The sequence below is a fragment of the Mustela lutreola genome, chromosome 10 (genome assembly GCF_030435805.1).
Source record: "Mustela lutreola isolate mMusLut2 chromosome 10, mMusLut2.pri, whole genome shotgun sequence".
In the NCBI taxonomy this organism is placed as follows: domain Eukaryota; kingdom Metazoa; phylum Chordata; class Mammalia; order Carnivora; family Mustelidae; genus Mustela; species Mustela lutreola.
In genome coordinates this window covers 117,447,126-117,458,115 of record NC_081299.1, presented here as the reverse complement: position 1 = coordinate 117,458,115, position 10,990 = coordinate 117,447,126, and the positions used below count along the sequence as shown (strand labels likewise).

Here is a 10,990-nt window from a genome sequence, read left to right as displayed (position 1 = left end):
TAAAGGACAAAAATACAATAGAGCAAAATTCTGGTGACGCTGATATACCTAATGAAAGTTCATAAACAAGGTGTGCGTAGCAAAGAGTGTGTAGGAATGTTGGTAAGAACAGTGGGGAAGGGTCATCCCTGAACATGTTCTTAAATGAAGCAATTCTTGTGTTGTTTTAAAGGGTAAATTGGAGTTTGCCTAAGTGATTAGAGAAGGATGCCTCGGCTTATGGAAGTTCAAAGTCATAAAGATGTGATAAACTACTGCAGATATTTTCATGTATATTTGTTGTTGCTTCTAGTAATGGTGATCTAAAAACTCCTACTTAAGACAACTTAAAAATCCAGACAAAATAGCTTTTAAAGTTAAAAATATCAGAATGATTATAAAAATAAGTGAGGGATTACTGGGCCAAAATACGAAACACAATGAGAGTCTAAAGATATATGCCTGAAGCCATTTTAGTTATGAGAGCATTTGAAACTGCTAAAACACACTGAGCTGTGTTTTTAATAGACACTTGATACTAGAGAAACAAAATTCAAAATCCAGCAGCAATCAAATTTGAGGACTTTGGTACAACCCAAATTTAAGTTGAGATCCCCAAAGCACAAGGAGAAGCAGAAATAAGACTATAGCCTACCTTGCCTTCTGTGTAAACTGAGAAAGTCAATCACTGAATTTGGAGTATGATTGTCTTGTAGAGTCTCAGATATAAGAGAAAATCCTGCCAAGGAGGACCATACCATTATTATAGCTCTTAATTATCCCTACTCAATAAGAGTTTCAAATATAATGTCTTGAACATAGCAAAATGTAACAAAGCACACAAAGAAAAACCATTAACAAGATTTGATAGACAAAATGGGATTAAGTATGATGTTAAAATGATCGATAAAGATTGTAAAATGGCTTGATTACTCTGCTCAAAGAAATGAGAGGGGAAGCAAATTGAACAAAAAACTGAAACTAAAAATGATATTGAAAAAGGTTTTATAAATGAATTAAATGGATACTCTAGAACTTTAAAGATATGACAGCCAATTTAAGATACCACAGGGGTGCCTGGGTGGCTCACTTAATTAAACCTCCAATTCTTTTTCCTTTTTTTTTAACACCTTAATTTTATTTTATTTCTTTCATTTTGGCTCAGGTCATGATGTCAGGGTTGTGAAATAGAGCCCAGAGTTGGGCTCTGTGCTGAGCCTGGAGCCTGCTTAAGATTCTTTTCCCTTCTTTTTCTATCCCTCCCTGCGCTCTCACTTGCTCGCTCTCTCTTGCTTGCAAATAAATAAATAAATAGATAGATAGATAATAGACAAAGCAAAATAAAAGCAGATTATGAAAATAAATATAAAGATTTTGAAATGAAAACAAGTTCAAAATAAAATAGAGAAGACCTACACAGCTAAAAGTTCATTCAGAAAATCTACTATTAAAGAAGTCAGTATGACACAATGTTAAGATATCAAATGATTTGAGCATGTACTTTACAGAAAGGGTAATCCAAATGGCCACTCATATATAAAAACTGTTTATCTTTATTATGAATCTGGAATTAAATTAAAAATAAATTAAAACCTAGAATGACATACTATTACACACTTACCATATTGGGCAACAGTGAAAATGTCTTGCAAGAATGTGAAGGAATGACAGTGCACATAATAAAAACATATGAGGTAAGTTGGACAATATTTAGAAAACTTAAAAATTAAAAAAAAATTTGGTCCATTCCTAGAAATACAACATGGAACTAAATGAATATTTTCACCAGGATATGCAAACAGATGATTATAGTTATTTCATTCATAACGGCAGATCAGTAGTGGTATATTTGCACAATGTTACATTAAATAAGAGAGAATATTAACAAACTGGGAGGAGGGGCTAGGTTGTTATCATAAACAGATCTTCTATGGTGCTAATTATGTTCTATTTCTCAAAATCTTTTAGTTAAAAAAGTTTTCAAATTTATATCTAGATAGATAGATAGATAGGTAGGTAGATGATAGATATCCCAGAAGCTGCAATGCTAGGCTAAGACCAGGCTTTAAAGGGCTTTTCTATGCTCTACTAAATACTTTAAACCATTCATTATATCATAGCTCAGTGTTCAAATCTCCATTTGTTTACTCAGTTTCCTAATATTTATCTTAAGGTGACCTGATCCAGACTTTTGATCACCTTTGTCTAAATATTTCTATTTTAACAAAGTCCTTTTGAACACTCAGAGACTAAAACTTAGAAAAATACTCTGATTTTTATCTCACTAGAGTGGAAAATATATAGTTACCCATTAACTAATGATATCCATGTCTACATTAGATCCATGACATTTTTAATTCTTGGGAGCTTTTGGCTAAATGAATTTTTTAAGCTTCCTTTAAATGGAGCTTTAAGCCATCGTCACATGAATAAAATTAAAGAACTAAATGAAAACAAGCCGAGTATTTACAGAGTAATAGAATGTGTAGTGGAAAGAGTACAATTCTGAAATCATAAAGCCTAAATTAGTGTGATGCATCTTTACTAGCCATGTAATCATAAACCAGTTATCTAAATGTGTTAGCCTCAGTTGTTTCACCCATGAAATGGTGATGATAATACTTATTATGCAGAGTTGTTGTGTGGATGTAATGAAGCATGGAGCACGAGAGTCTCATATTCCATGCTAAAATGATAGCTATTTTTATACTTATAATAATTCTAATAATAGTAATTAAATTGTTCAAAATGATAATATTCATTTATATTGAGGCATTGTATTGACTATTCATAGACACATTTACCAAAATAAATTTCATTTTACTTTACCCCCTCTGAGGATATATATTCCCTAATTCAATATGAATCTCATTATGAATAATAATTATCATAATAAATATGCTGATTTTTCTTCTTTTTAGGGAAGTATCCTTTACTGTTGAACATAAAGAAACCTAAGCAAGTCTGTCTTATTCAAGATTTGCATGCTGCTTTCTTATGAAACTAGATTATAGAGTTGTATGAAATAAATTCATGCAGTTAAGACATTTATGTTTGGAAAAATGGGTGGTGAGTTTAGTATTTCAAAAGAAGATTTTAAATTTAAACCTTAAAACTGAGTTCTTTCAGCCTTATTTATAGACTGCCCTTCATGCTTCATAAGTACTCCTTCATTGTAAACTAACTAATAGTTTTTGTCACAGTGTATATAACTAAAATGGATTTTGTATTCTATTATTTCAGAGTTAGTTGCAGTTTCTACTTCCTTACTTCCTTTTTTGAAAATTAGATTAATTCTACAAAAAGTTTTTTCCAGCTTTATTGAAAAATAATCGACATATTATAATTTGTAAATATAATAAATGGTTTCTTATAACATTGCAAACTTTTAACATTGTGTAAATTTTGTACAATTTGATAAATTGGCATACATCTGTATTGCAATATAATCTACATAAAAATGTTAATACATCTACTATCTCATATAGTTGCCACTGTTTTTTATGCATGTATGGTAAGGAATTTTAAGATCTACTCTCTTAGCAACTTTTATGTATATAGTACAGTAGAGATAAACTTCAGAGGTCTTGTGGGTTTTGTTCCAGACCGCCTCAATAAAGTGATTATCTCAATAAACTAAGTCAAATTATTATTATTTTTTTTTGGTTTCCCAGTGCAAATAAAAAATTATGTTTCTCTGTGCATATAAAAAATAAACACTATACTGTACTGTTCAAAAGCATTATGTCTTTAAGGAAAAACAATGTATATACCTTAAGTAAACTAGTTCTGAGTTTTCAATGGGTCATAATTACTTATCACAGATCACCATAACAAATACAATAATAATGAAAAAACTTGAAATATTGCAAGAATTACCAACATGTGACAGAGAGACACAAAATGAACAAATGTTGTTAGAAAAATGGTGGCAGCAGACCTCTTTTATACAAGATTGCTATAAACTTTCAACTTGTAAGAATGTGATATATGCAAAGTTTAATAAAGGGAAGCACAATAAAAATGTATGTATAGATTATTAACTATGATCATCATGCTGTACATTAGATCCCCAGAACTTTTTCATATTATAGTTGCAAGTTTGTACCCTTTGACCACCTTATTCCACCCCAGGTTCACCTCTTGTCAACTCAACTCTAAGTTTCCATTAGTTTGCTTTTTCTTCAGATTCTGTATGTAAGGGATATCATAATACATAAATTAAAAAATATATATAAAATCTTTGAAATATTTCCCTTAGTATAATACCTTCAAGATCCATCCATGCTGTTGTAAATGGCAGTATTTCTTAATTTTTCATGGTTAAGTAGTATTCCATAGTATATATTTACCATACTTATTTTATTCATTCATCCATGAATGGATACTGAAGTTATTTCCATCTCTTGCTTAGAGTTAATAATTTTATAATGAACATAAGAGTGCCGATATGTCTTCGAATAGTGACTTCGTTTCCTTTAGATATATACCTAGAGGTGGGATTACTGAATCATATGGTAATTTTACTTTTAATAATATGAATAATCTCCATACTGTTTTCCATACAAATTTATATCCCTATCACAGTGCATAAGTTCCCCATTTTCCCCAATATTTACCAAAATTTGTTAGTTTTAATTTTTTAGTAGTATATATTCTAATAGGTAGTAATATCTTGTTGTGTTTTTCAGAGGTAAACAACAACAACAACAACATAATGACTTTGCCCTGAGTTTTTACGTTGAGCACTTTTTAATGCTCCTGTTGGTCATTTATATAACTTTTATAAACATATATTTTTTATAAACATATATTTTTATCCCCAGGTCTGTGAATCACCAGGTTTACACACTTCACAGCACTCACCAAATCACATACCCTCCCCAATGTCCATAATCCCACCCCCTTCTCCCCAACCCCCTCGCCCCGGCAACCCTCAGTTTGTTTTGTGAGATTAAGAGTCACTTATGGTTTGTCTCCCTCCCAATCCCATCTATATAACTTTTTTGAAAAAAAAGTCTATTGAGATCCTTTTGCTATTTTTTTAATTATATATATTTTTCTATTTGTATCTGTTGGTTATTAACCTCCTTTCAGATATAAGATTTGTGAGTATTTTCTTCCATTCTGTGGATTGTGTTTTCATTCCCCCCCCCCTTTTTTTTTTTTGGCAATGCAGAAACTTTAGTTTGATACATTTATTTTTGCTTCTTTTGCTTGTGTTTTTGGCCTGGTATCCAAAAAACTATTGGCAAGACCAATGTCAAGGAGAATTTTTCCTATGTTTTCCTTTAGGAAATTTAGTTTCATGCATCACATTTAAGTCTTTAATCTATTTCAAGTTAAGATTTATGAGTGATATAAGGTTCCAGTTTCATGCTGGTTTATGTGACTATTCAGTTTTAAATATCATTTATTGAACAGACTATCTTTACCCATTACATATGTTGGCCCCTGTCAAATATTAGGTGACTGTATGAAAGGATTTATTTCTAGACTCTCAATTCTGTTCTACTTGTTTATTGGTCTATTTTTATGCCAGTATACCTTATTGTTTTGAGCATGAGGGCTTTGTAGTATAGTTTCAAATCAAGAGTGTAATTTCGCTTCTTCATTCTTTCTCAGAACTGCTTTAATTATTTGTTGTCTTTTATGGTCTCATATAAATTTTAAGATTCTTTACTTCTGTAAAAAAAATATTGGATTTTTTAAAAAGATTTTTTTTTTATTTATTTGACAGAGAGAGATGACAAGCAGGCAGAGAGGCAGGCAGAGAGAGAAGAGGTAGCAGCTTCCTGCTGAGCTGAGAGCCTGATGCAGGGCTCGATCCCAGGACCCTGGGATCATGACCTGAGCCGAAGGCAGCGGCTTAACCCACTGAGCCACCCAGGCGCCCCTAACATTGGATTTTTGATAGGAATTGAATTTACAGATGGTTTTTGGTAGTATGGACATTTTAACAATGTTAATTCTTACCATTCATAAATATGAGCTATCTTTACATTTATGTCTCCTTCAATTTCTTTATCAATGTCATAGTTTATGGGGTACAGATCTTTCATCTTCTTAGTTAAATCTTTTCCTAAGTATTTTATTATTTTTGATGCTATTGTGAATTAGATTGTTCTCTTTAGTTTTTCAGATAGTTCATCATTAGAGTGTTAAAATGCTCCTGTCTTGTGCTTACTTTGGCAGCACATATACTAAAATTGGAATGATGCAGAGAAGATTAGCGTGATCACTGAGCAAGGATGACATGAAAAACTATTTTAAAAAACGAAACAAAACAAAATTCTTGTCTTTTATATATTGATCTTGTATTTGGCAGCTTTATTAAATTTGTTTATTCAAAATTTTTTGTGAAGTTTTTAGGATTTTTTTACATGTAAGTTCATGTTATCCAAAAAAAGAAAATTTTACTTCTTCCTTTTTTTCTTTTGGAGTCTTTTATTTCTTTGTGTTCCTTGTTTCTCTGGCTAGGACATCCAGTACTATGTCAAATGAGAGTAGTGAAAGTGGACACACTTGTCTTTTTTCTGATCTTTAAGGGGAAAACATTCAAACTTTTTTGATTGAATATGAGATTAGCTCTAGGCTTGCAATATGTGTTTTTTCTTTAATGGATTTTTTAAATTATTTTTAAAAATTTTTATAAACATATAATGTGTTTTTATCCCTAGGGGTACAGGTCTGTGAATCACCAGGTTTACCCATTTCACAGCACTCACCATCACTCACCATAGCACCTGCCCTCCCCAATGTCCATACCCCCACCATCCTCTCCCAACACACCTCCCCCCAGCAACCCTCAGTCTGTTTTGTGAGATTCAGTCTTTTATGGTTTGTCTCCCTCCCAATCCCATCTTCTTTTATTTTTCTTTTCGTATGCCCGAAACCGCCTATGTTGCATCTCCACTTCATCATATCAGGGAGATCATATGATAGTTGTCTTTCTCAGATTGATTTATTTCGCCAAGCATAATACCCTCTAGTTCCATCCATGTCATCACAAATAGCAGGATTTCATTTCTTTTGATGGCTGCACAGTATCCCATTGTACATATATACCACATCTTATTTATTGATTGATCTGTTGAAGGACATTTAGGTTCTTTCCATAGTTTAACTATTGTGGACATTGCTGCTATAAACATTTGGGTGCATGTGCCCCTTCAGAATGCCACGTTTGTATCTTTAGGGTATATATCCAGTACTATAATCACTGGGTCATAGGGTAGTTCTATTTTCAGCTTTTTGAGGCACCTCCACGCTGTTTTCCAGAGTGGTTGCACCAGCTTGCATTCCCACGTACAGTGTAGGAGGGTTGCCCTTTCTCCACATCCTCACCAGCATCTGTCATTGACTGACTTGTTCATTTTAGCCATTCTGAAAGGTGTGAGGTGGTATCTCATTCTGGTTTTGATTTGTATTTCCCTGATGCCGAGTGATGTGGAGCATTTTTTCATGTGTCTGTTGGCCATTTGGATGTATTCTTTGCAGAAATGTCTGTTCATGTTCTGCCCATTTTTTCATTCGATTATTTGTTCTTAGGGTGTTGAGTTTGATAAGCTCTTTATAGATTTTGGATAGATACTGGCCCTTTATCTGGTATGTCATTTGCAAATATCTTCTCCCAGATAACTTCTGACAGTCAACTTTTGGCTTTGTTAACTGTTTCCTTTGCTGTGCAAAAGCTTTTTGATCTGATGAAATCCCAATAGTTCATTCTTGCCCTTGCTTCCCTTGCCTTTGGCGATGTTCCTAGGAAGAAGTTGCTGCTGCTGAGGTCAAAGAGGTTGCTACCTGTTCTCTCCTCAAGGATGTTGATGGATTCCTTTCTCACATTATGCTTCTTCATCCATTTCCAGTCTATTTTCATGTATGGTATAAGGAAATGGTCCAATTTCATTTTTCTGCATGTGGCTGTTCAATTTTCCCAACACCATTTGCTGAAGAGGCTGACTTTTTTCCATAGGACATTCCTTCTTGCTTGGTTGAAGATTAGTTGACCATAGAGTTGAGGGTGTATTTCTGGGCTCTCTATTCTGTTCCATTGATCTATGTCTGTTTTGGGGACAGTTCCCTACTATCTTGATGATGACAACATTGTAATAGAGCTTGAAGTCTGGAATTGTGATGCACACAACGTTGGCTTTCTTTTTCAATATTCCTCTGGCTATTCGAAGTATTTTCTGGTTCCATATATATTTTAGGATGATTTGTCCCATTTCTTTGAAAAAAATGGATGGGATTTTGATAGGGATTGCATTAAATGTGTAGATTGCTTTAGGTAGCATAGACATTTTCACAATATTTGTTCTTCCAATACAGGAGCATGGAACATTTTTCCATTTCTTTGTGTCTTTTTCAATTTCTTTCATGAGTACTTTAGAGTTTTCTGAGTATAGATACTTTGTTAGGTTTATTCCTAGGCATCTTAGGGTTTTGGGTGCAATTGTAAATGGGATTCACTCCTTAATTTCTTTCTTCAGTCTTGTTTGTATAAAAAAATGCAACCAATTTCTGTTCATTGATTTATATCCTGACACTTTACAGAATTTCTATACAAGTTATAGCAGATTTGGAGTGGAGTCCTTTAAGTTTTCCACATACAGTATCATATCATCTGCAAACAGGGATAGTTTGACTTCTCTTCTGCCAATTTGGCAAAATTTGGATGCCTTTAATTTCTTTTTGTTGTCTGATTGCTGAGGCTAGGACTTCTAGTACTATTTTGATGAGCAGTGGTGATAACGGACATCCCTGCCGTGTTCCTGACCTCAGCGGAAAAGTATTCAGTTTTTCTCCATTGAGAATGATATTTGCAGTGGGTTTTTCATAGATGGCTTTGATAATATTGATAATATGTGCCCTCTATCCCTACACTTTGAAGAGTTTTAATCAGGAAGGGACACTGCACTTTGCCAAATGCTTTTTCAGCATCTATGGAGAGTATCATATATTTTATTGATGTGCTGTATCACATTGATTGATTTGCAGATGTTGAACCAACCTTGTAGCCCTGGAATAAATCCCAGTTGGTCGTGGTGAATAATCCTTTTAATGTACTGTTGAATCCTATTGGCTAGTATTTTGGTGAGAATTTTCGCATCTGTGTTCATCAAGGATATTGGTCTGTAGTTCACATTTTTTATGGGAACCTTGTCTGGTTTTGGGATCAAGGTGATGCTGGCCTCAGAAAAAAAAAGTTTGGGAGTTTTCCTTCCATTTCATTTTTTTGGAACAGTATCATGAGAATATGAATTAATTCTTCTTTAAATGTTTGGTAGAATTCCCCTGGGAAGCCATCTGGCCCGGGGCTTTTGTTTGTTTGGAGATTTTTGATGACTGTTTCAATCTCCATACTGGTTATGGGTCTGTTCAGGTTTTCTATTTCTTCCTGGTTCAGTTGTGGTAGTTTATATGTCTCTAGGAATGTATCCATTTCTTCCATATTCTTGAATTTGTTGGCGTAGATTTGCTCATAGTATGTTCTTATAATTGTTTGTATTTCTTTGGTGTTGGTTGTGATCTCTCCACTTTCATTCATGATTTTATTTATTTGGGTTCTTTCTCTTTTCTTTTTGATAAGTATGGAAAGGGGTTTATCAATCTTATTAATTCTTTCAAAGAACCAGCTCTTAGTTTCGTTGATTTGTTCTATTGTTTTTTTTGTTGTTGTTGGTTTATTGTGGTTTTTGTTTGTTTGTTTGTTTGTTTCTATTTCATTGATTTCTGCTCTGATCTTTATTATTCCTCTTCTCCTGCTGGATTTAGGCTTTCTTTGTTGTTCTTTCTACAACTCCTTTAGGTGTAGGGTTATGTTGTGTATTTGAGATCTGAGAGAGAAGCGTGGTTGCACACGTCTGTCACTGCACTCCCCAGGAGAAAGTCTGGGGAGGGCGCAGCACGCCTCCCCCAGAGAAGAGAAGGAGCCTTTGGCCTTGTGGTCGGGAAAAGGACGGGAAGCAGGGTAGCCTGCCATGGCAGGAATAGCAGGCCGGTGGCAAGACAAGTGTCACCCGCCCTCTGTGCGGAGAGACAAAGCCTGGTTCCTAAGGAGACATGAGGGGACAACTAGGGCAGGGACACATGCTCCACTCTGAGGAAGGAGTCTGGGCAGAAGGCAGGCCTGTCCTGTGCCTCTGGTCCCAAGGGGATAGCATCTCCTTGACCTCCTGTCTGTAGGGCAGACTTGGGCTAGCTACCAGGTGCCATACCCGGAACTCGCAGAAACAGCTCAGTCGAGAAACGGGCAGTCACATGCCATATTCCTCCAACATGTGACAGCGTTTTCGGTGGCAGGGGGTTTGCGGGGGAAGGAGTGGGGACAATCCCCAAAACTCCCCATTCCAGTGAACGGGCGGTTATCAGGGATCCTGTCACCTCTCCTTTCCTGTGGGGAAACACTGGCCTTGTCCGCGAGTCAGCCTGAGGTCCAGTTCCAAAGGCCAAGCGTTGCCTACACCGGGAGACTGTAGTGTGCATAGAGTGCCATCTTAGGCCACGCACGCTGCTGCAGGGTTGTGACTGTGTCTGCTTAGTTCGGCCTGGCAGGGTGAAACCAGGGCGCCAACATGGAGCCCGGGAAAGCAAGCCACAAGAGACACCGGCTCTACCGCAGCTCTTCTTCCCTGATGCGACAGAGCAAACACCCAAAGCCTTGCTGAGGAAGCAGCAGCGAAGTGCGGTTCGCGCCAAGCTGAAAACCTCTGCGAAAGCATAGCAGTCGCTGGGAAATCAGAGTCGGTTCTGTGGGCTGCTTTTGTTGCTTGCCTTAGCCTAGTATTCGCAGCACTATGGGAGAAACCCGCATAGAGCGAAAGCCTCTTTGCCCTGGCATCCCCTCTGGGAAAGCACAGCATTCTTTGGGAAATCAGAGTCCAGTCTGAGGGATTCTCCTGTTGCCTGAGCTGGTCTTCTCAGCACGGAGTAATAAACCGCATGGAGCGAAATCCTCTATGCCTAGGCATCACCTCTGCCTGAGAGAGAAGCACGCTTGCGCCTTTGG

At 35.9% G+C, this 10,990-nt stretch overlaps 1 pseudogene; it reads left to right on the top strand.

Annotated features, from left to right (window-relative positions):
* Window positions 1–6,158: 6,158 nt before the first annotated feature.
* On the top strand, window positions 6,159–6,276 carry LOC131810655 (U6 spliceosomal RNA; annotated as a pseudogene).
* Window positions 6,277–10,990: the final 4,714 nt, after the last annotated feature.